The sequence below is a fragment of the Dipodomys merriami genome, unplaced genomic scaffold (genome assembly GCF_024711535.1).
Source record: "Dipodomys merriami isolate MVZ:Mamm:240054 unplaced genomic scaffold, mDipMer1.0.p SCAF_8, whole genome shotgun sequence".
NCBI lineage: Eukaryota > Metazoa > Chordata > Mammalia > Rodentia > Heteromyidae > Dipodomys > Dipodomys merriami.
The window spans coordinates 171,635-196,997 of NW_027206401.1; the positions used below are offsets into that span (position 1 = coordinate 171,635).

Consider the following 25,363-nt stretch of genomic DNA (forward strand, 5'->3'; position numbering starts at 1 on the left):
AGAAATTTCTCAACCAAATTCATAAAGGTTAAGTTTTAAACAACTATCTCCTACCTAGAAACTTAAATGGAGTTACATTTTAAATATAAAATGTAAATTGAAACATGGATAATTCTCAACATACTTTCACTGTATGACTTGATAAACAAAATTTTACTTCATTGAAAGCTAGGCTAGCCTGTAGTGACATAAAGCAAACCAGCAGTATCAGCTATGGAGGCAACAGGAAGTAGAGATTCCCAAAGGGACACTTTGGGGATGATAGATATGTGTACTACTATGGGTAGTATTGATAGGTCATAAGTATATAATGTTTATGTTAAATTTATCCAACTGTGCACTGTAAATATTTATCAGGTATATCTCATAACAGACATTGTGGGGGGCATTGATTTAACTACTTAGGAGTCTTAAGATCTGAGGACTGTGGTTTGAAGCCAGCTTGGGGAAGATAAATTCAAGAGACTCTTATGTCCAATTAACAAGCAAAAATCTGGAACTGAAGACATGGTTCAAGTGTAAGCTTTGAGTGAAAAAGCGAAGCAAGAGTATCCACACAATGAAAAAAAGAAAGGTGTTGAAAAGAACTACATTAAAACTCATTGTGCTACACGGAACCTTTGAGACAGAGACTGACTGAATGGAATGATGCTCATTCTGAAATTCGAAGAAATATTAAATAGTTGTTAGAACTCCAAATCTGAGAAAAATGCAAGCAGAATACAATACTAAAAAGAAATCCTTAATATATAAATAGCAACCACAGAACAAATGACCTTTTGAGCCCCAGGGATGATGAGACGACATCAATCAGCATTCTCACTCTACACTGCACTCCTAGCTTCCAGGCAGTCAGACCCTCACATACCACCCTTAACATGCATAACAACTCTTACTACACTCTGGCAAAAGCCTTAGGTTCCACTCTACAAATAAAGAAACTATAAATGAATTCTAGGTTGAGAAAGGATTATCGTCTAAGAATTTACTTATTGCCAGTGGACACTACACATAATGGTAGAATTTGAAATTATCTGTTTAACAGCCATAAATAATGAAGACATACAAAAGTTAAGGAGACATAATTATCATATATTTTATGTTGATATCTAGAGAACTCTTGTTCATTACATTATTGAATATAATGAATACAAATGCCACAAATCACGACTGTACTATTATTGATACAGGACTTTATTATGAAAATGTAACCCCCAACAACAAGCCCCACAACCAACACACACACACACACACACACACACACACACACACACACACACACACACACACACACACACACTGGTCAGAATGGACTGAAAACAATACTCAGATTTTACAAATACTAGACAAGAAACTGTCTTTATTTGTCTATGACTAGTTCTGGATTTAGAAGGCTTTGCATGGTTTGTTCAGGATGTGCAGGCCAAAGAGAATCTGGAGTCTGATTCAATTTCTGTGTTGTGTGAAAATCCTACTTCTCTCCAGCTGTATGCTGGGTACTGGGGGCCATAATGAGATGTAACTCATAACTCCTTCCTCCATATGCTTGGGCTCATGCTGACCTGCTCAAGATACAGAAACCAGCACACAGGGAGACAGACCTGGGAGAGGAAGAGAATTTCCCTTCCAGACTGATAGGCCCCCACCTTCCAAACAGCTCCTGTTGCTTTTGAGGTGGCTGTCTTCCCTGCCAAGGTGTTTTGGTTCAAATCATTTTCTACGAAAACTGAAAAAGCAATGAATTCCTCAAGATAGTCTCTGTATTTTGCAGGAGGTCAGTCTCAGATCTCTGCTCTGATTTTATTCCTATGTTTCTGCTTCTCACCCTACCCTGAAAAGCCTACTATTTTAATAGAGTAAGCACAAGCTTTTTGCAGTCTTCAGCACTGTCAATAACACACATTTCCAACTAAGCAAGCAAGGTCTGACAATGTACTTTTCTCTGGCATTTATAAGAACTTGGGAGCCGGGCGCTGGTGGCTCACGCCTGTAATCCTAGCTACTCAGGAGGCTGAGATCTAAGGATCGCGGTTCAAAGCCAGCCCGGGCATGAGACTCCTATCTCCAATAAACCACCAGAAAACCGGAAGTGGCACTGTAGCTCAAGTGGTAGAGCGCTCGCCTTGAGCTGAAGAGCTGAGGGACAGCGCCCAGGCCCAGAGTTCAAGCCCCACGACTGACAAAAAAAAAAGAACTTGGGTAGGAAAGGACTTGGGAAATTGTAACACTGGAGGGTAAGTTCTAGTGCTTAGGGTATTCAGATGTTGAATGTTTACAGTATCTACTCAGTGCCTGAAAGTCAGTATAGGAAAAATGCCAAAAAAACAGAAAGCTGTGAACATTACATGTATAGCATGTATAGAGGCTTTTCACTCTCTAAAGGTAGTTATTATATGATGGCTAGAAAACAGCCAGGCACTGGTGGCTTACACCTATAATCCAAGGTACTCAGGAGGCTGAGATCTGAGGATCACAGTTTGAAGCTAGCCCAGGCAAGAAAGTCTGTGGGACTTTTATCTCTGATCAACTACTTAAAAAAAAAAGCCAGAAGTGGAGCTGTGTCTGAAGTGGTAGAGTACTAGCCTTGAGCATAATTCAAGGACATTTATTAGACCAAGTTCAAGACCCAGAACCAGCCCACATACAAAAAAAATGTATATAACAATATCTAGATAATTTATTTAGAAAGAAAACAGAAGTTATGGCTTAATAGGCATGAGTCATATAGCTAAAATAGAACCTGAGGTGCTCTGGGAATCACTATCAGTAAAGTGGGCCTCTAGGCCCAAAGGGTATTTGAAAGAATTAATGAGGGGCTGGGAAGGTGGCTCAGTGGTAGAGCGCTTGCCTTGCATGCATGAGGCCCTGAGTTCGATTCCTCAGCACCACATAAGCAAAAAGAAAAAAAAGCCGGAAGTGGCGCTGTGGCTCAAGTGGTAGAGTGCTAGCCTTGAGCTGAAGAGCTGAGGGACAGCACCCAGGCCCAGAGTTCAGGCCCCACAACTGGACCCAAAAAAGAAAAAAGAATTAATGAACCCAACGAAAGGTATACATTGAAAAAAACCAGGGATCTGCAGTCTATAGAATCCATCTGTGGCTATAGACAGTAAAAAATAGAATCACTCCAGCATCTTACCGCAGGCCTTAGGAAACACACACCAATGCAGAACACTTCAGAAGGAACTGCAGGGAACAGAAGGCACTCAGGTGGGACAGAAGAATCTACGGTCTTGGGTGTGGTTCCATTCTCCTGACAGACCAGTCCCAATTACTGGGTTACCCGAGAATGGAGGCATGGGAAACAGAGAAATCAAGCAGCTCATTTCATCTTTCAACTGACATACACTGGTAGAAACTTACAGAGCGGCACACTTCAAATCCTATTATTGATACCAACTAGTGTCAAGGCTTGTTAGGTTGCTCTGGACCCAGAGATGATGAACTAGGATAACATAAGCATGGTTTCTGAACTAGGACACCCCACAAGCCCAACCAAATTCCTAACATTCACTTGGTAAATGCTCACAGGGTCACAGAGAATTTTCCATGTTCAAGTTCCCTGTTAGGACCACAGATACAACAACAAACAAGATGAGATCCCTGACTAGATGATGAATCCTGAAAGATATCAAGGCCTCAACATCCTTTAAGGAAGAAGAAAGCCTGGAGAAATGAATATATACATATATATATCCATATACATATATATGTATACACATACATACATACATATATATGCATATCAAAACATAACCAGCCAGATACTTTATATGTAATTTACTAAAAATAAGACCCATGGTAGATATTCCCTCTCATACTACTGGCCCAAATTAGAAATACTGTCAGTGAAATGGGATTGCATAAAGTTGCAGAGCTTCTGCAGGGCAAATGACATAGCTAGCAAGATCAATAGAAAGCCCACGGATTGGGAGAAGATCTTTACTAGCCATACAACGGACAAGGGTCTCATATCTAAAATATACTTGGAACTCAAAAAATTAAACCCCCCAACAACAAATCCTCAAAGAAACAACTGCCCAATAAATAAGTGGGTGAAAGACTTAAAGAGAAACTTCTCTGAAGAAGAAAGGATGGCCAATAGACACATGAAGAAATGTTCAACATCCCTAGCCATAAAAGAAATGCAAATCAAAACAACATTGAGATATCACCTCACTCCAGTTAGAACGGCAAAAATCAAGAACTCTAACAACAACAGATGCTGGAGGGGATGTGGACAGAAAGGAACCTTACTTCATTGTTGGTGGGAATGTAAACTTGTTCAACCACTTTGGAAAGCAGTATGGAGGTTCCTCAAAAGACTTCACATAGAACTCCCCTATGACCCAGCAATCCCACTTTTGGGCATTTACCCAAATGTTTACAAACAAGACCACACTAAAGCTACCAGCACAACTATGTTTATTGCAGCATTATTTACCATAGCTAAGATATGGAACCAACCCAGATGCCCCTCAGTAGATGAATGGATCAAGAAAATGTGGTATATATACACAATGGAATTCTATGCCTCCATCAGAAAGAATGACATTGCCCCATTTGTTAGGAAATGGAAAAACTTGGAAAAAATTATATTAAGTGAAGTAAGCCAGGCCCAAAGAAACATAGGTCCCATGGTTTCCCTTATTTGTAATATCTAGTATATGTAGGAGTCAAGCGGAAAAGGTCAGATAATGTGATGTCAGGAAAATGAACCCTTAGATATGTATTTTAATGTTTTTTTCTTTCATGCATGTGTTTCTAATGCATTTATAAGATTATCTCTTTGTTGCTTTGTATGTCCCTCCCCCACAGTATAACCCCTGCTTTCACTATATTTGATGTCAGTATAACTTGTGGAGGAGATGGGGAAAAACCAGTTGTTTAAGGATACAGGTGGACCTGTTGCAACAATGAGAAGTACAAGTTGTCATGTCCAAAACGAGCTTTACAACGTCGGTGCAGGGGGGGGGGGGGGAAGAGGGTGAAGGAGAAGGGGGAGGGGAGGAGGCTGGGGAGGCTGGGAAGGGATGTGAAGGGTAAACAAAGGAGGAGGCTGCAATGCTTGGTAAGAAATGTACGCATTATCCTGCCCATGTAATTGTAACTCCTCTGTACAGTATGTTCACAAATAAAATAAAATAAAATTAAAAAAAAAAAAAGAAATACTGTCAGTGGTATTCAGTCTCTTCTGTCAAAAGCACTTCACAGCAAAGAAGGCAAGCAAACATGTTCTGGAAACAACCAACAGGTATGCAGGTAGTGTCACCTCTCTACAGTATCAAAAGTACAGCTTTCTTTCAGTAGGCCTTACCATTCACTTGATCTTGCAGTACTTCAGGGTGCTAACCAGTGGTGCTACTCTTCCTCCCTACAGGTTTTTTCTACTCACAGGGAGCCTAGCTAGATGATCAGAACTTGAAGAGACCTGTAACCTAGAACTCTGTGCTTTTGGCCACTCCCAGCCTCACTGTGAACTACAATGTCTCCTAGAGACTTCAGTGTGGAAAAGTCATTGAACACACAAAAGAGAAAGATGTGTGCACTTATAATGCCTCACTTATCTGAAATTCAGAGTATAAATCAAAAGGTCCACAAATTAAAGCCACCAATTCACAAGATACTCCTTCAAGCTCTTAAAACTATCTATGGACTATTTTTTTTAAAAAACAAAGTCCTACCGAATTAGTTCCTGAGTCTAGAGCAGAGAAGAGTATATGGAAAGGCAACTTCAAGCAGGTATGACAGTTGGCACAGAGAAACGAAAGGCTACAGTAAAATCAGAAAGACCTTAGAATCCAAAGGAATAACAGGGAAACCAGCTACACACACATCAATAAGAACATTACTGTTCCTATCTCAACATAACTAGGTTTGAAATGTTCACGGGGGATTATGAAGGAATGTTTATATGACATTCAGTACATTCAACTTAAGAACACAAAGAAGTAATATATTTAGAAAATATCTTACCATAAGCAGAGTATCTTAATGCTAATACCATAAGCAGAATATCTTAATGCTAATGGGAAAAAAGCAAATCTCAAAAACTATTCAGAAAGATGCTTACCTCTTGTCCTAGTTGGTTCATGGTCTTATAAATGACTAATAATTTACATGAATCTATACTGGATTTTTTTAGCTAATATTCTAACACAACATTAATACTGCCCACTTTTCTAGAACTTAGCATACAATGAATATGTGCAAATAAGGGTATAATTTTTGTTCATTTGATGTTGAAATATGGTAATAATAGAGCTGACTTAGCCAGGCACATATCTATGATCACAGCTACTCAGAAAGTAGAGGCCAGCTCAGGCAAAAGTAGGAGCAAGTCTGTTTCAAAAGCAAAAACAGAGGGTTGGGGGCATACTCAAGTGCTAGAAGTCCCAGGTTCACTCTCCAACACCACATCCAAAAAAGAAAACGATTCTTCTCAATGAGTTGTATTTGTTCATAAGGAATATGATGCTCTGGTATTGGTCTTTGGAATACTGATTTACTATGTGAAGATAGTTCATTTAATATCTGGACATCACAGATGTATTTGTAAAAATAACTTATCTTTCAAACTGGGTGGACTTCAAACTGCTATTAAGAAAGTGCTTTATGCCAGGCACCGGTGGCTCAGCCTGTAATCCTAACTGCTCAGAAGGCTGAGATCTGAGGATCCTGGCTCAAAGCCAGCCGGGGCAGCAAAATCCATGAGACTTTTATCTCCAAGTAGAGCTGAAGATCTCGGGGACAGTGCCCAGGCCCAGAGTTCAAGCCCCATAACCGACCCCCCTCCCAAAAAAATTGTAAAATACAATTCAGTAGGAGTAGGAAGTGGGGAGGGGAAGGTTAGGACACGAGTGAACATCTTCACTCACTGGGGATCTTTCTTTTTAAAAAGGAAGAGATCACCGAGTACCAGGTGCCTGGGGAGGAGCCCAAGCAAGTGAGGGACCTGAGTGTAGAAATACACCACACAGGGAGTGCCAGATTCCAGTCCAGGGGCCAAGCCGGGCTCACAGCCCCACAGCGCCCAGAGCACTCAGGGGCACGCGGAGGGGGGGGGGACCCTGCCAGGAGGGCGGAGGACACTGCGTGGGAGTGGGGGGAACCGCAGGGCCACCCCCAGACCCTGCCAGGAGGACCGAGGAACCTCAGGGGCACTGCGTGGGGGGCGGCCCAGACCCCGCCAGGAGGGCAGAGGCCCCCGCAAAGGCTGAACGCTTGGTGAGCCTGGAAGGACCTGGTGGTGAGTGACAAGAAGAGACAGAGGAAGAGGAAAGCGGGCAGGAAAGGAAAAAGGAAAGGAGGAAGAAGGAGGGGAGGGAGAGGAGGAAGAGAGGGAGGGAGAAGAGGGAGAAAAGGGAGGGAGAAGAGGGAGGGAGAAGGAGGAGGGGGAGAGAAGGAGAGAGGAGGGGGAGAGGAGGTGGGTGGGGAGAGGAGGGGGGAGAGGAGGTGGGTGGGGAGAGGAGGGGGGAGAGGAGGTGGGTGGGGAGAGGAGGGGGAAGGGGAGAGGAGGTGGGTGGGGAGAGGAGGGGGGAGAGGAGGGGGGTGGGGAGAGGAGGGGGAGAGGAGGGGGGGAGAGGAGAGGGGGAGAGGAAGGGGGGAGAGGAGGGGGGAGAGGAGGTGGGTGGGGAGAGGAGGGGGAGAGGAGGTGGGTGGGGAGGAGGGGGAGGGGGAGAGGAGGGGGGAGAGGAGGGGGGAAGAGGAGGGGGGAAGAGGAGGGGGGAGAGGAGGGGGAGAGGAGGGGGGAGAGGAGGGGGGAAGAGGAGGGGGGAGAGGAGGGGGAGAGGAGGGAGAGAGAGGAAGGGGGAGAGGAGGGGGAGAGGAGGGGGGGAGAGAAGGGGGGAGAGGAGGGGGAGAGGAGGGAGAGAGAGGAGGGGGGAGAGGAGGGGGGAGAGGAGGAGGGGGAGAGGAGGGGGGGAGAGGAGGGGGGAGAGGAGGGGGGGAGAGGAGGGGGGAGAGGAGGGGGGAGAGGAGGGGGGAGAGGAGGGGGGGGAGAGGAGGGGGGTGGGGAGAGGAGGGGGGTGGGGAGAGGAGGGGGAGAGAGGAGGGGGAGAGGAGGGGGAGAGAGGAGGGGGAGAGGAGGGGGGAGAGGAGGGGGAGAGGAGGGGGAGAGGAGGGGGGAGAGGAGGGGGGTGGGGAGAGGAGGGGGGTGGGGAGAGGAGGGGGAGAGAGGAGGGGGAGAGGAGGGGGAGAGAGGAGGGGGAGAGGAGGGGGGAAGAGGAGGGGGGTGGGGAGAGGAGGGGGAGAGGAGGGGGAGAGGAGGGGGAGAGGAGGGGGGAGAGGAGGGGGGAGAGGAGGGGGAGAGGAGGTGGGTGGGGAGGAGGGGGAGGGGGAGAGGAGGGGGGTGGGGAGAGGAGGGGGAGAGAGGAGGGGGAGAGGAGGGGGAGAGGAGGGGGAGAGGAGGGGGAGAGGAGGGGGGAAGAGGAGGGGGGAGAGGAGGGGGAGAGGAGGGAGAGAGAGGAAGGGGGAGAGGAGGGGGAGAGGAGGGGGGGAGAGGAGGTGGGGGAGAGGAGGGGGGTGGGGAGAGGAGGGGGGTGGGGAGAGGAGGGGGGAGAGGAGGGGGAGAGGAGGGGGAGAGGAGGGGGAGAGGAGGGGGAGAGGAGGGGGGAAGAGGAGGGGGAGAGGAGGGGGGAGAGGAGGGGGGAGAGGAGGGGGAGAGGAGGGGGGAGAGGAGGGGGGAAGAGGAGGGGGAGAGGAGGGAGAGAGAGGAAGGGGGAGAGGAGGGGGAGAGGAGGGGGGGGAGAGAAGGGGGGAGAGGAGGGGGAGAGGAGGGGGGAGAGGAGGGGGGAGAGGAGGGGGAGAGGAGGTGGGTGGGGAGGAGGGGGAGGGGGAGAGGAGGGGGGTGGGGAGAGGAGGGGGAGAGGAGGGGGAGAGGAGGGGGAGAGGAGGGGGAGAGGAGGGGGAGAGGAGGGGGGAAGAGGAGGGGGAGAGGAGGGGGGAGAGGAGGGGGGAGAGGAGGGGGAGAGGAGGGGGGAGAGGAGGGGGGAAGAGGAGGGGGAGAGGAGGGAGAGAGAGGAAGGGGGAGAGGAGGGGGAGAGGAGGGGGGGAGAGAAGGGGGGAGAGGAGGGGGAGAGGAGGGGGGAGAGGAGGGGGGAGAGGAGGGGGAGAGGAGGTGGGTGGGGAGGAGGGGGAGGGGGAGAGGAGGGGGGTGGGGAGAGGAGGGGGAGAGGAGGGGGAGAGGAGGGGGAGAGGAGGGGGGGAGAGGAGGGGGAGAGGAGGGGGGAGAGGAGGGGGAGAGGAGGGGGGAGAGGAGGGGGAGAGGAGGGGGGAGAGGAGGGCGGGGAGGCGGGAGGGGGCGGGGAGGGGGCGGGGAGGGGGTCAAAGGGGGCGGGGAGGGGGGCAGGGGTCAGGGGGGCGGGAGGGGGGGGGGGAAGGGAGCGCCCAGCCGGCTCACCTCAGGGGAGCGCCGGGAAGGGCCGGGCCGGGCCGGGTCTCCGCGGCGCGCGGCGGACGTGGAAGCGGGAGGCCGCGGGGGCCCAGGCCGGGTCCCCGACTGCGGGCTCCAGGGTCCCTCCGGCCGCAGGGGACCGGGCTCACCCCGCCCTCAGCCTCGACCCACGCACTCACTTCCGCCCCACTGGAGACGCTTCCGCTGGCGGGCCCGCGGGGCGGGGCCTGCGAAGCCGGGCCGGGACCGGCGCGGGCCGGCGGCGGCGAGAAGCGCTGTGCGCAGGCGCCGGCGCGGAGACGCCCGAGCGGACGGCGAGGTGTGCACTGCGCAGGCTCGCGGCCCGTCGCCACAGCAACCGCGCGGCGGCTGTGGACGCGGGCCCGAGGTCCGCTCGCCTCCCCGCGTCCCACAGACGCCGTTCCCCCGGTCCGGTGGAGGTCCGGCGCCCGCATTGGCACGCGCTACTCCGGCCCGAGCCTGGGCCTCGGCGGCGCGGGCGACGAGCCGGGAGGACTGCACGGACAGACAGACCTCCTCGGTACCTCTGGGCCGCGGAACGGCTCCGGCGAGCGCGGTGGGCGGGGCCTGCCGTCCGCCCCTCCGCGTGGCCGCGGGGCTTGGACCGTCGGACGAGGCGGCCAGCTCCGCCTCTCGGGCGGATGGACAGTGCGCGAGGACCCAGTGCGGGGCCCCGCGCCCGGTGACAGCCCCGGGGTGCCGCGAGCGCAGCCGCGGGCCGGGGGAGGCCGCGCCGGGGAGGCGCCTGGCGGGGTCGTCGTTGGCCGTCTAGGCCCTGCCGGCGCCCCCGCTGGGCAGACACCTCGGCATCCTGGTGGCCGTCGGTCTGCGCCGGCGGCCGGCCCCGCACTCCGCGGTCTGCGCCGGCGGCCGGGCCCCGCACTCCGCGGTCTGCGCCGAGGCCGGCCCCGCACTCTGCCGTCTGCGCCGGAGGCCGGCCCCGCACTCCGCGGTCTGCGCCGAGGCCGGCCCCGCACTCCGTCGGTCTGCGCCGAGGCCGGCCCCGCACTCCGCGGTCTGCGCCGGAGGCCGGGCCCCGCACTCCGCGGTCTGCGCCGAGGCCGGCCCCGCACTCCGTCGGTCTGCGCCGAGGCCGGCCCCGCACTCCGCGGTCTGCGCCGGAGGCCGGGCCCCGCACTCCGCGGTCTGCGCCGAGGCCGGCCCCGCACTCCGCGGTCTGCGCCGGAGGCCGGGCCCCGCACTCCGCGGTCTGCGCCGGCGGCCGGGCCCGCACTCTGCCGTCTGCGCCGGAGGCCGGCCCCGCACTCCGCGGTCTGCGCCGGAGGCCGGGCCCCGCACTCTGCCGTCTGCGCCGGCGGCCGGCCCCGCACTCCGCGGTCTGCGCCGGAGGCCGGGCCCGCACTCCGCGGTCTGCGCCGGAGGCCGGGCCCCACACTCCGCCGTCTGCGCCGGAGGCCGGGCCCCGCACTCCGCGGTCTGCGCCGGCGGCCGGGCCCCGCACTCTGCCGTCTGCGCCGGAGGCCGGCCCCGCACTCTGCCGTCTGCGCCGGCGGCCGGGCCCCGCACTCCGCGGTCTGCGCCGGCGGCCGGGCCCCGCACTCTGCCGTCTGCGCCGGCGGCCGGGCCCGCACTCCGCGGTCTGCGCCGGAGGCCGGCCCCGCACTCCGCGGTCTGCGCCGGAGGCCGGGCCCCGCACTCTGCCGTCTGCGCCGGAGGCCGGGCCCGGCCGCAGCCCGGCTGCCTGCACCTGTCCTGGAGTCGCCTCTGGTGCTGGTGACTGCGTCAGCCGCCCCGCCCCGCTGGGAAGGTGTACACAGCCGCAGCCGTCCTGAAGTCAACTCCAGGAGCCTCGGGAAAGCAGCGCCGGACCATCTCTGCCCGTCTCAGCGCAGTTGCTCGGTTTTGCTCCCAGGCAAAGGGTCCGGGGTAGCCGACGTGGGGAAATGAATGACGCTGTCAGTCCAGGAGCAGGAGAGCCGCAGGCGGCGCCTCCACCTCTTCAAAGGAGGTACATCGAGAGGGGCTTACAACAAAGATTTAATGCACAGCTAACTATTTTTCAGTGAACTTGTCCCAGCAGTGGCTAACCTCTACCCAAATAACCCGTAGGAAGGTTAAGCCCCTTCTGCTGGTCTCACTATGCCCTCAGGTACAAATCCTGTGGGCCAGGCCACTTCGTAGGCCCCTCTGCTCCCTGGCTCTAGATTACACACACTTCCACTCGTTACCATTCTACCCTCCTCTCTGCAACCAGGAGACCATTTTCTCACCAAGAGGAACCTGAGACTAACATAATGTTTCCTTTTAAAAAATATTATTATAAAGGTATTCTACACCATTTCATGAGGGTTGCCATTTCATAAGTAATGAGTACATTTCTCTTTGGACAGTATCACCCCTTTCTTCACCTTCTCCAAGTTTTTTCCTCTCACGCCCACTCACAAGTTGTATAGTTTATTTCCAACATAGTATCCACTGAGCACTACTGCTATATTTGTATACCCTTTGTCCCTAAATTCCTGTGCCACCCCATGTGCCCCCAAAGGAAAACAAGCAAAACAACTCCTTTGTTTCCATCCTCTAGGATTCATTTTGATAAATAATATTTTATACGACCAGAGGAGAGGCATAGAGCTTTCGTGCTTCTCAGGAAGAGTATCCTCCTTTGGTCTCACTGTGTGTGAGTTGCCTACAGTCCTGTATAATTTATCATGTCCCAGGGTATTTTAGATCTAACTTCCACATAAGAGAGCAAATAAGCCCCACTGGTCTCCTTGTGCTTGGCTTACCTCACTTAACATGATTTGTTCTAGGTCCATCCATTCCCCTGCCAATGACATAATACTGTTCTTTCTAATGGCTGTGTAAAATTCTATTGTGTTTAAGTACCACAGTTTTTTTATTTACTCATTTATTGTAGGGCATCTGGGCTGTTTCCATAACTTGGCTATTGTGAACAGTGTAGCAATGAACATGGATGTGATGTTCTGGGTAGATGTCCATTGTTGGTATGGCTGGGTCATAGGGAAGGTCTATGTTTAGTTTTTTGAGGGACCTCCAGACTGCTGTCCAGAGTGGTTGTGCTAGTTGACATTCCTACAGTGCACTAAATTTCCTTTTTCCCCACATCCCTGCCAGGATTTGTTGTCTGAATTCACAATGTTGGCCAACCTAACTGAAGTGTGGTGGAATCTCAGAGTTGTTTTGATTTGCATTTCCTTTATGACCAGGGATGTTGAACATTTCCTCATAGGCTTCTTTGCCATTCTTACCTCTTCTTCTGAGAATTCTCTTAGCTCCTTTGTCCATTCAGTGATTGGTTTGGAGTGGGTTTACTTTCTTGAGTTCCTTGTATATTTTGCAAATTAGGCCTTTGTCTCATGTAGTGCTGGTAAAGATCTCCTAGTCTTTGAGTGTGGAGTGCTAAAGTCTCCCACTATTATTGTGTTGGGATCTATCATGTTCTGTAACTCTGAAAGGGTCTATTTAATGTACTTAGGTGTCCCATAGTTTGGTGCATAAATATTAACCACTGTAATTTCCTCTTCATGGATCATCCCCTTATTAATATGTAAACGTTATTTGTCTCTTCTGATTTTAACAAGAAATCTGTTTTTATCAGATAACAGTTTGGCTACTCCTGCCTTCTTATAAGATGCATTTGCATGAAAGATCTTTTTCTGTCCCTTCATCCAGAAATTGTGTTTATCTTTCATTGTGAGAGGTGTTTCTTGGAGACAACAAGTGGCTGGGTCTTTTTTTTTTTTAATCCAGTGTGCTGCTCTATGTTTTTTGGTTGGGGAATTGAGCCCATTGACATTTAACATTACAGTGGAGAAATATGTCATGTTTCCTGCCATTTTGTTGTTTTCCTGTATCCTGCTTTCCTCTTTTTGTGTTTACTAAACTAGTCTAGTGATTTTTGTTTAATTTTGTGTTTCCTTGACTTTGTTTTCTTCAGATTGTATGCTTTCTCTTTTAATATCTTTTGTAGTGCTGGTTTAGTGTTCCTGAATTTCTTTAATTTTTTTGTTTGTCATGAAAGGTTTTAGTTTCCCTGTCAATTGTGAATATTATCTTCACTGGGTACACCAGTTTGGGTTGGCAGTTGTCATTCAGAGTTTGAATTATATCACTTGGAGCTCTCCTTGCATTCAGAGTTTGTATGAAGAAATCCGCAGCAATTCTAATCTCCTTTCTATTGTAATAAAGTTCCCTTTTTTATTTTGCTGCATTTAAATTGATTCCTTGTTTTTTAAGTCCAAAGTTTTCCCTACAATGTGTCTAGAAGTATATCTTCTTGGATTCTATTTAGAGTTCTGTATGTCTTTGTCAGGTGGATTTCTCTAACTCTCTGTTGAGGATAGAGAATTTTTCTGTTATTTTGTTAAATCTCTTTTCAATGCCTTTAGTTTTGAATTCTCCTTCCTCATCTATCCCAATTATGGGTAAGTTTGATCTTTTGGTCCAATCTTCCAGATTTTGAACATCCCTTTGGATGTTCTGAGTGGCTTTTTTTCCATGCTTTGATTTTTTGTTCTGATTCCTCAGTTTTACCCCCAACTCCTGATACCTTGTTTCCTACTTCACTATTCTGTTGCCTATGCTTTCAACTCTGCTTTGCAATAGGAAGTCAGAGCCTTTCATGTTTCCTAGCTCTTTGTTGATGTCAGTCCTCACGTTGTCTATCTCCTTGTTAATTATCATTTATTTCCTTCGTTGAGGTTTTGTAAAGGTTGCTGTCATCTTGGATCTCCTGCATTTTCTTCATCCTTTCCTCGCTGTAGTCTTCTGTGTAGCTCTGCCTTTTTAATTTGATGGGCAGTTCCCATCGTTGCTCTAATGGTTCTTTTGTGTCCCCCACCCCCCTTCCTCTTTGCTCTTCGATTAGAGTACTCCTCTGAGTTGCTGCTTTTGAGAGTGGCACGTTGTCTTGATTGTTCATGAAATTTGTGATCTTTGGCTGTGATTTATGCATCTGGTTTCAGGGTTTGTAGAGTTTAAGATTAGGTGTTAGGTTCAGTGGTAATGGGCTGTGGTTTCCTGGTTTTGTATATGCTGTGCTGTGGGTGTCTTCTGGAGAGGTATGGGTAGGCTTTTGGGTCTGAGTGCTGTCTCCAGCACTGTCTGATGGCGCTGTACAGTGGGTACATGTCTGGGCCTTTGGGCCTGGTTAGGCATGAACCAAGGTGCTGTGGGCTGCTGGAGGCATCCCACACAAGGATGCTCAGCTGGGCTTCTGGGGTGGGCTGGGCATAGACCCCTACTGTGGGTGAGGGTGTCCTGCATGTAAAAGCATGGACTGGCTTTTGGGGGCTGGCTAGGGGCAGACCCCAGGCACTGTGGATGGTGGTGTCCCACATAGGGTTACCCTGGCAGGTTTGACAGCTCCCTGGCCTCAACCCTTGACACTGTGAGCAGGGGCTTCTTATACAGGAGTGAACATGCTGGTTTATGGGTCCACCTGCATGCAGCCTTTCCCTCCCCTTCCCCAGGTGCTTTCTTCCTGGAAATGCACTGGAGAGCCTCTGGGCCCAGCTGGGCACAGACCGTGGGTGTTGTGGTTAACTGGTGTCAGCACCCTCAGGGGTACACATTTTGGCTTGGCTGGGTGCAGACCACTGGTGGGGCACTGGCAGTGTCCTGTGTGTGGGAGTGCATTGAGGGTGGGTCTTTAAGAGTCCCCTGGTGTGTCCATTCCTTTTGTTAAAGTTCCCATCCACCAAAACCTTTACTGGAGTTAGAGTCTCCACTGTGTCCACCTGCCAGCATTAGGACCGGCCATACCCATTCCAGGAGGTAGATATCTGCGGGTAGGGCCCCCGCTGAGGCCACTTTGTCTTCTTGTGCACTGGTGCTGTGGCTGCCTCACCCAGTTCCAAGAGTCAGCTTCCAGCACACAGCCATGCTGCTGCTCTCTTCTGTCTAGGTTGAGTTGCCAGAGCATAGGGAGAGGAAAAAATAAGAAAACAAGGATAGCGATCCACCTGGAGCCATGGTGGCTGCCTGCTTTGTTTTCTCTTTGTTTTCCCTCTTGTAGATGCTTAAATTTGAATCTTCTTGTTTGGTGCCAAATTCTGATTATTTCTAGCTTGTAGCTTTTAAATGTAAATTATTGACAACTTCAATTAATAATGTGTCGAGTTGTGTAGGGTACATCTGAAGCCTGTCCACACACACACACTTCATTGCAGCGGGACTTCTGTGGTTCCTAGTGAACAATTGAGATTGTCCTGATGAGAGCTTCCAGGAACTTCCAAGGAAGAAGCTACTGACTGGCAGATTCTGATCAGAGAAGCAAATAGGAAAGTGATGTCCTCTGGAAAATTTCGTGATTTTCTTCATTGCTCTCAAAATATATTACCAAGTTGAAGTGGCACATGGATACATAAAAGGATTTAAAAAGAAATCTTTCCATTTACCACGTAAGACTTCCATTACCTATTGGTTTTTCTTCTTCTCAGTGTCCAACTAGCTATAGCCAGTTGTGGGTGGTGAGGTTTCACCAAAAATATGTGAAATGGCCTGTAATCTTAAGGAGTACACATCATGGCTGAAGATAGAAACTAACACTCTAAGTACTAGGAAACAATTGAAAGGTTTTAATGTTTGTGTTCCCATAAAATTCAAACATTGAAATCTATTTTTCCTCATGATGGTATTTGGACATCCGAAGCCTCTGGGAGGTGGTTGGGTCATGAGGATAGAACACAGGGAAATAAGATCAGTGCCCTCATAAGATGGACCTAGAGCCTTCTTACTTTCATTGGCAATACAAGACAGCTCACAACCTATAAAGAATCCTCACCAAATGCCAACCATACTGGCACCTGACTTCAGACCCTAGCCCGGGACTGTGAAAAAAGAGTCTGTAATTCTAACCTTCCCTGTCTTGATTGACCTTATAATAGCAGCTTGAGGGAAGTGGTGCTGTGGCCCAAGTGATAGAGCGCTAGCCTTGAGCTGAAGAGCTCAGGGACAGCTCCCAGACCCAGAGTTCAAGCCTCATGACCGCCCCCCCCCAAAAAAAAATCAATAGCAGCTTAAGGATCAGAGCAGGGTGAAAGATGGAAAGGAGACATTGGAAGGACAAGTAGGAGCTAAGGCAAGATTAGAAGAGACAGAAGGCTCAAACCTAGGAGAGAGATGGAGGTGAGACACAGATAGAACTCTGTTCATATGAAATAATATTTATTGAAATGAACTCTTTGTTGTTTTTGTTTTCTTTTTGTTGTGTGTTTATCTGTCTTTGGGAGGGTAAGGGAGGCACAAAAATGGAAGGAGAAAGGGGAACAAATGCAGCAGTGGTATTCACTGGACACTATGTTGAAAATGAACTGTACAGCTTGTGGGTAAGGATGGAAAGGAAAAACTAGGAGAGAGTAAGGGAAGGGGTGACATTGTCCAAAAAGAAAAGTATTCATTACCTGATTTATGAACTGTAACCCCTCTGTACTTGAACTTTATAACAATAAAGTCTTAAAAAAATAAAACCCTAAAGACTCAGATTTTGTTAATGCAGAGAAAAACTTGTCAGAAGCAGGAGCCCATGCTGATAGGTCATCTGGAACTAGGGTGCACTGCGAGGGGAGGCAGACAGGCCAAGACCCCACAGCAGTCTTTGAACAAGTCTTTACATAGACAGCCCCCACAGACTGCAAAGAGCTCCCAGCAGCATTCTGCCTCACTTCCAAATACTCACAGATAACTCAGGATCAACAAAAATTTTAGTAAGATAGAAAACAAGGAAACAAACATAGATAGTGAAAAGAAAAAGTGCAAGAAAAATTAAAAATTTATTTTTAGTCTCAGAAGATAAAATTACACTCATGAAAGAAAGATAAAGAGATGTCCAGAGAATAAGAAAAAACGTTTAAAAACTAAGAGAGTGAACCATTTTTGGTAATGTAATCCTGCAATCCCAGGTATACAGAAGACTGAGATGTGACAGATTTAATTCAAAGCCGGCCTGGGAAGAGAAGTCAGGACTCCTCAAGAATTTCCAGTAGAGAGGGATGGGATAGTAGGAGAAAAACAAAGGGGGCATGGCTCAAGTGGTGGAGCACCTGCCATGCAAGCCTGAGGCCCTGATTACAAAACTCAGTACATAAAAAGGAGAAGATTAGGAAGGCAGCAGTAATACATAATAATAATAATTGATAAAGGATAAATGTGATCACATCTCAGCTTTTGGGAGAAAAAGATGGAGAAAGCCGTACAAGACAAAGCCAGGTGTTGGTTGCTCATGCCTGTAATCCTAGCTACTCAAGGAAGCTAAGATCTAAGGAGTGCTGTTCAAAGATAGCCTGAGAAGAATAGTCCCTGAGACTCATTTCCAGTTAACCACCAAAAAGCTAGGAATGGAGGTTGGCTCAAGTGGTAGAGTGCTAGCCTTAAGCAAAAGAGCTCAGGGACAGAATTTACACACTGAGTTCAAGCCACAGTATAGGCACCCAAAAGAAACAAAACACACAAAAACAACAACTTAAAAAAAACAAGAATTAGAAGATTAAACAAGGTAGGCTGACATCTGAAAAATAGGGGTTACATGAAAAGAGAATAAAGAAAATGAAGAGAAGGAAGTTACTCAAGAAATATCAAGAAAACTTTCTAGATCTAGAAAACTTACTCTCAAGTTGAAAGGGCTACCAGGTGCCCAGTACAAACCTAAAAAGATCCCACAAGATACTTTCTCACAGAATTTTAAAACAAAAAAAAAGGTATAAATTATTTAAAAATTTTCTGGAAAGAAAAAAATCACATTTAAGGAACTAGAAATTAGTATGGTGTGGAAACTCCATAAGATCCAAGGAAACTTTCAGAATTCTGTAGCATTAAGTTCAAAATTCCAACCAGGAGTTGGACTCAGTCAAACTCTTAGTTGTGAGAAGGATAAAGATCCTTTTGGATGCTCAAGTTAAAAAAAAAATGTTCCCTACTAAATACCTTATCTCAAATGATACTCTTCAGCAAAGTTATAAGAAATGAGTCAAGAAGAAGACTTCAGGGCATGGAAATGTTGGATTTTTTTGGTGGGGCTGGTACTGGGGTTTGAACTCAGGGTCTCAGTACCCTAAGACAAGCCATGTTTCCAGCCCTTTTTTTTTTTTTAACTTTAGTTATTTCTTAGAGTCTTTTGTTTTTACCCCATAAGCCAGCCAGAACCAGTCCTGGTGCATAGCGGAGATCATAAGACTGAACCACCACACCAGGCTTTTATGTTGAAATGATGTCCTGCTAGTTTTTTTTTCAGGGGCTCTCCTTGAAAAGGAGCCCCTCAGCTCTACCTAAGAAGCATGGATTACAGGTATGAACTACTGAACCTGGCCCCAAACTGGAAACTTGTAGCTTTTGGAATATGTAGGCCCCCTGGAGAAATAGCTCCAGAACAGTGCTTGGGCCAGGCATCCATGTCTCACACCTGTAATCCTAGCTACTCAGGAGGCTTGAGATCTGAGGATAGTGGTTCAAAGCCAGCCCAGGCAGTAAAGTCCATGAGACTCTTATCTCGAATAAACCACTAGAAAACTGGAAGTGGCGCTGTGGCTCAAGTGGTAGAGTGCTCACCTTGAGCTGAAGAGCTGAGGGACAGCGCCCAGGCCCAGAGTTCAAGACCCACGACTGACCAAAAAAAAAAAAAAGTGCTTGGATTTTAAGAGGGGATTTTAGAGCTTGGTGATGATAATAGCCACACACAAAAGTCATTAAGGAAATAACCAAGCAGTTTGAATCTAGTAAAGACAAAACACTGTACCAAGAAGGACACAAAATCATAGCCTCTTCCCCAACTGTGAATAATAATTACATGACAGATAAGTACTGGGAAAACTTCTCTTGGTAACAAGATTCTTTTAGTAAGCTGCAAGATTTATTTGCAGTTAGTGGTTTATTCAGATGCAGAACTGAATTACTATTCAACAACTACATGGGCCTAAGATTTTGAGTAACAGGTTATCAGAAAATAGAAAAGAAGGGGCTGGGAAGGTGGCTCAGTGGTAGAGCGCTTGCCTTACATGCTCGAGGCCCTGGGTTTGATTCCTCAGCACCACATAAGCAAAAAGAAAAAAGCTGTGGCTCAAGTGGTAGAGCGCTAGCCTTGAGCTGAAGAGCTGAGGGACAGCGCCCAGGCCCAGAGTTCAGGCCCCACGACCGGACCCCCCCCCAAAAAAATGAAAAAGAAGAAAAACTACTCCATGAAAATATAGTGGGTGCATATGACAGGTTAGTAGAATGTTTCACAGCTGACAACAGGTGTCATCCAGAAAAAATAAGCATGTTTCTTCTGCTAGTCACTGATTGTGTGTGATGCTCTGGAGTTGTAGAGAGCCCATGGTGAGTTCTGTCCTGACTAGGGAAGGGTACATCAACTACCAAGAGCAGCAGTGATTGGGCCACCAAAACAGCAACCTTCCTGATCAGATGAGGTGATGCCTTGCATAGCAATTACGTAGTGAACAAGGATTTTCTGTTACTTACAGTGAAAGTTGTTTCTGTATCTACATGGAAGGACAATTCCTATAGAATTTGGTCTCCTTTAAATAATTAGAAAGTTGATCTTAAAAATATCAAATAGTTTTTGAACAATAGACAGTAGGATGTAAAGGCTGGAAATCCTTGAAAGCAGGAAAAGAAAGGAGGCTAGATTAATGACTGTCCTAATTTCTGCCTAAATATGCAGAGAAAATCAATAAAACTAAAGGTCAGTTCTTTGAGGAAATTTGTAAGGCAAATAAACCTTTGTCTGCTCTGATCATGAGAGGTAAGAAAGAAGACAAACCAACAATGGAGGGCCAAATCACTATAGTTATCACCCACAATAAAGAGATAAAGCCAACCATTGAGGAACTTTGGATGAGTAAGAAATGTCTTTGTTTGTTTGTTTGGGTCCAGTCCTGGGGCCTAAACTCTGGGCCTTGGCGCTGTCCCTCAGCTCTTCAGCTCCAGGCTAGCACTTTACCACTTGAGCCACAGCGCCACTTCCAGCTTTTTCCTGCTTATGTGGTGCTGAGGAATTGAACCCAGGGCCTCATGCATGCAAGGCAAGCGCTCTACCACTGAGCCACTTTCCCAGCCCCTGAATAAGAAATGTCTTGAACCAGGCAATAAATAAAAAATAGAAAATAAGGATTTACTGAGGAATCTCACTCTCCAAGTATAAACCTTCCACAGGGAGCAATTACTGAGGGAAGTCACTGTCCAGGTGTGAACCCCCCACAGGGAGCACTTACTGAGGAATCTGACTCTCCAGGTATGATCCCCCCACAAGGAGCACATACTGGGGGAATCTCACTGTCCAGGTGTGAACCCCCCACAAGGAGCACTTACTGAGGGATCTCACTGTCCAGGTGTGAACCCCCCACAAGGAGCACTTACTGATGTCCAGGTGTGAGCCCCCACAAGGAGCACTTACTGATGTCCAGGTGTGAGCCCCCACAAGGAGCACTTACTGGGGGATCTCACTCTCCAGGTGTGAACCCCCCAAGGGGCACACCAGCCCTTGAGGACATGGCAATGCAGGAACCCTGCAGCTCAGTTTCCTGTCTGAACTGAGTACCTGGCCAGCAGGGAAGGAGCGCCTGGCCGAGCACTGGGCCAGGAGATGGGGGCAACCTGAGGTGGCTGGCCCCAGGCAGCCTGCTCAGGCCCGGGGTCTCAGCCACCTTCGCGGACTGCACCTCGGCCGGGCCCGTCTCCCGGAGCGGCGGGGTGCAGGCCGGTCTCCCGGAGCGGCGGGGTGCAGGCCGGTCTCCCGGAGCGGCGGGGTGCAGGCCGGTCTCCAGGCAGCGGCGGGGTGCAGGCCGGTCTCCAGGCAGCGGCGGGGTGCAGGCCGGTCTCCCGGAGCGGCGGGGTGCAGGCCCGTCTCCAGGCACAGTGGCGGCTTGCGGGGCGCGGGCGCGGGCGGCCGCCGCCGGCGTGGCGTCCTTTGGAGAGGCCACCTCTGTCCTGAGGACACCTCCCCGGATGGGGGCGCGGCGGAGCGGGCACTGCCGGGTGTGTGCACACCGGGAGCCGCACCCCACCCTGGCTGTGGACCTTCCTAGGGGGCCGGCACCCGCCACGCAGCGCCCCGCGGGGACTGACACGGACTCGCGGCGCGGCGCGGCGCGGGCAACAGGTGGAAAGTTGAATAACTTCAGTGGCCCCCTGGCGGGGCGGGAGCGGGGTGGGCGGGGAGCGGACGGGCGCGGGCGGGAGCGGGGCGGGCGGGGAGCGGACGGGCGCGGGGCGGGCGCGGGCGGGAGCGGGGCGGGCGCGCCCGGCCGACTGGGATGGGATCAGATGGGGCTGCGGAGAAAGCTAACCCGCCCGCGCCGCGCCCTCGGACACAGGCCGCCCCGCGTGCGGCCAGTGCGTGCCCGAAGGCCGCGCAGGGCGCGGTGGCCGCGGGTGCCCACGTCTGTGCTGCGGGGCAGACGCTCGCGGGCCGAGGCGCGGGGAGGCCGCGGCGATTTCGAGGCACCGCCTTGAGTGAGAGCCCGCCCCGTCCCCGAACCCGGGGTGGACGGCGCCCCGCTCGGCCGGCCCTCGGCCTCGCCTTCCCCGCCCCGCTGAGCTCTCCCGGCCGAGGCCTCCGCGCGAGGCCCGGCCCGCGGGCAGGACCGAGGACCGAGCCCACCTGCCCGGAAGCTCGGGTCCCGCCTCTGCCTGCCCGCCCCCTGCCCGCCCCCCCGTCTCCCCCAGCCCGGTCCCCCTTTCCTTTCCCTCCTCGCTCCCCACCCCCGTCTCCGCGCCCGGCCTGGTCCGCGGCCGCCCCGTCGCCAGGGGCTCCCGTAGGCCCCGCTCGCTCCCGTCCCTCCCTCCCGGCTCCACCGCCCGGGAGCCGAGCCACGAAGCCCTCGGAGGCTCGCGGGCGAGCGGCCCCGCCCGGAGAGCGGCCGCAGTTGCCGCCAGTGCGGGGCGCGCGGCCCAGGTACACGCGCGCTTTGTCATGGAGATGAGGGGGGGCCGCGCCCGCCAGCCACGCGACCCGGCTTTCTCATGCAAATCAGCACATGCCTTCGCAGCCCCGCGCCCCGCCCCGCACGGCCGCCCCGCGACCGGCTGCCCCGCCGGGGCCGACGGGCCTTGGACACGCGTGCGCCCAATGGCCAGGCGCGAGCCGGGCGCGGGTGGGGGACAGGTGCCCGCTGCTTTCCCGCGGGTCCCAGCACCGCCGAGGGAGCAGGGCCAGCGTGTGGAAGGGGAGTGATCCCCATGCCTTCCCGTGCCCTGCGGTCCTCCCCGCCTCCTCCTCTCCCCCCTCCTCCTCCTCTCCCCCTCCTCCCCCTCTTCCCCTCCTCCCTGTCCTCCTCCTCCTCCCCTCCTCCCCTCCCTCTCCTCTGCTCCTCCTCCTCCTCTCCTCTTCTTCTCCTTCTTCCCCCCCTCCCCCTCCCCTCCTCCTCCACCTCTCCTTCTTTCCTCCTCCTCTTTCAAGCAGGCCGGCATGTTTGATCAACACTAGATTTCCTTCCAAGAGCCCCCACCCCTTTAATTTTGTTGTTCTTAGGAACTCCTCTGCTGGGTGTACAGTATTCATTGGTCTGAGAAAACACAATCCACTCAGGACTCCAGGCTTATGTACACAGAAAATGGAACCTGGGCTGGCCTAGAGGCCGGTGGAGCAGTTCTGGGTGCTGCTGGTAAGGCCTACCCAGGCCTCCCTGCTCCACCCACAGCCACCACACTCACAACCTGAGAAGCTGGTCAGGTGAAGGGGCCCACACAGGACTGGGAGGCCGGTAGTAGTCCACAGGATTGCCCAGGGTAGGGAGATCTAATTCTATGAGATGTTGAGAGCTTTTACTCCCCTGTGGCCTAATAAAATGGGTAACACAATCAAGACTTCTGGCAAACACAGCAATCCAGATGTTATTATACAACCTGAGCTACCTAGTCACTGGAAATACCCAAACCACGGGTTGTACATGGCTGGAAAATAGACACACAACCACCAGGCAGAAAATTCCTCCATCCACTCCAGCATCTGATGTAACGGGTGCCTTCTAAGCACTAATGAGCCTTACTTTGTACAGTAAATTTGCTGAGACATCAAAAAGTATTTAAAAGAAAGTTTCCTGCTTTCTTCTGTGGGCAAGGTAAGGATTTATGGTGTTAGGAATCTGTTTACCAGGGCCAACATTTGGGCAAGTCTATTTAACATACTGTGGCTTAAGCTCTCTCCTGCATTTGGGGGGTTCCCAGTGTTTCGCTGTGGGAGTATAGAGACATGCAGTTAAGAGTGAAAAAACGCCATTTGGTTCGGAGCAGATGGCTGGCTGGGGTCTACGCGTCTGAAGGCGTGTCATCCCCCTCCAGCTCGAATCCCTAAGGGCTCCCCTTGTCTTCCCAATCAATGAAAATTAAAGTGCAAAGAAAGGATGAATGGTCGGACCTCGAGTCTCTCCTTTGTTCATCTCAGCTACTGGTGCGCAGGAGTTAAACTACAACAGGCTCCTATAGAAACACTGAAGTTAAACAGTCTCCCCGTTAGCTCAGCTTTTGAAAGAGAGGGGAAAGAGGAACCAACTTGGGGGTAGAGGACAGAGAAAGGAGAGAGAGGAGAAGGAGGAGGAGGAAGAGGAGGAGGAGGAAAAAAGAAAAAAGGGAAAAGAAGAGCAGGAGGAGGAGGGAGAAGAAAGAGGCTTTCTGCTTGATTTCCCCAATACAGAAACGCGTGGCATAAATTAAGTTGGAAAAGAATGAACGCTTTGGGCAGGATTCTGATGGATTTTACGATGCCTTTCAGTTCCGCTTTGCTGCTGTAATCGAGAAATCTGTGCCATGTCAATTTAACAAATACTTGGTCCTGGGGGGGGCATTAAAGATTTGGGGCAAGTGCCCCCAAGATTTAAGCTCTTGCGCGTGGAACTTTTTATTTCCAGTTTTCTAAACAGGCATTCACACGAGACTGTTTTCCACTGACATTTTCTAATTAAAAGGTTCCTGATATTGCATTTCTCCCTGAAATCTGTGCCCAGCAATGCGGGCACCGAGGTATACATTCTAACCACACATTCCTCTCCTCTCTTTACACCCAGCCTGGGAACACATGCACCTACAGCCCCCTCCCCCCTCCCCCCACTCTGGAACACTCGCACTACACCCCCCTGCTCTGGGAACACTCGCACTACACTCTCCTCCCTGGGAACACTCACACTACACCCCCCCCAACATTCACACCTACACTTCCCTGCTCTGTTAACACTCGCACTACACCCCCCTGCTCTGGGAACACTCACACTATACCCCCCTGCTCTGGGAAACTTGCAACTACACCCCCCTGCTCTGGGAACACTTGCATCTACACCCCCCTGCTCTGGGAACACTTGCATCTACACCCCCCTGCTCTGGGAACACTTGCATCTACACCCCCCCTGCTCTGGGAACACTCACACTACACCCCCCCCCGAACATTCACACCTACACCCCCCTGCTCTGTTAACACTCACACTACACCCCCCTGCTCTGGGAACACTCCCATCTACACCCCCCTGCTCTGGGAACACTCACACTACACCCCCCTGCCCTGGGAACACTCGCACTACACCCCCCTGCTCTGGGAACACTCGCACTACACCCCCCTGCTCTGGGAACACTAGCACTACACCCCCCTGCTCTGGGAACACTCCCACCTACACCCCCCTGCCCTGGGAACACTCGCACTACACCCCCCTGCTCTGGGAACACTAGCACTACACCCCCCTGCCCTGGGAACACTCGCACTACACCCCCCTGCTCTGGGAACACTCGCACTACACCCCCCTGCCCTGGGAACACTCGCACTACACCCCCCTGCCCTGGGAACACTCCCACCTACACCCCCCCTGCCCTGGGAACACTCACACCTACACCCCTCCGAACATTCACACCTATGTTTCCCTGCTCTGTTAACACTCACACTACACCCCCCTGCTCTGGGAACACTCACATTACACCCCCCTGCCCTGGGAACACTCACACTACACCCCCCTGCCCTGGGAACACTCGCACTACACCCCCTGCCCTGGGAAC

At 51.1% G+C, this 25,363-nt stretch overlaps 1 protein-coding gene across 5 annotated transcripts in view; it reads right to left on the reverse strand.

Moving 5' to 3' along the window:
• Window positions 1–9,590, reverse strand: part of Fam120b (family with sequence similarity 120 member B) — a 48,857-nt gene extending 39,267 nt beyond the window's left edge. For 2 of the 5 annotated variants that reach the window (XM_070010645.1, XM_070010646.1), the window contains exon 1: window positions 9,398–9,588. The gene's annotated coding sequence lies outside the window, so the exon portion shown is untranslated. Of the gene's footprint in view, window positions 1–9,397 lie in introns of all 5 variants that reach the window. The other 3 variants (XM_070010648.1, XM_070010647.1, XM_070010644.1) reach the window with 3 other exon arrangements.
• Between the last annotated feature and the right edge of the window lie 15,773 nt (window positions 9,591–25,363).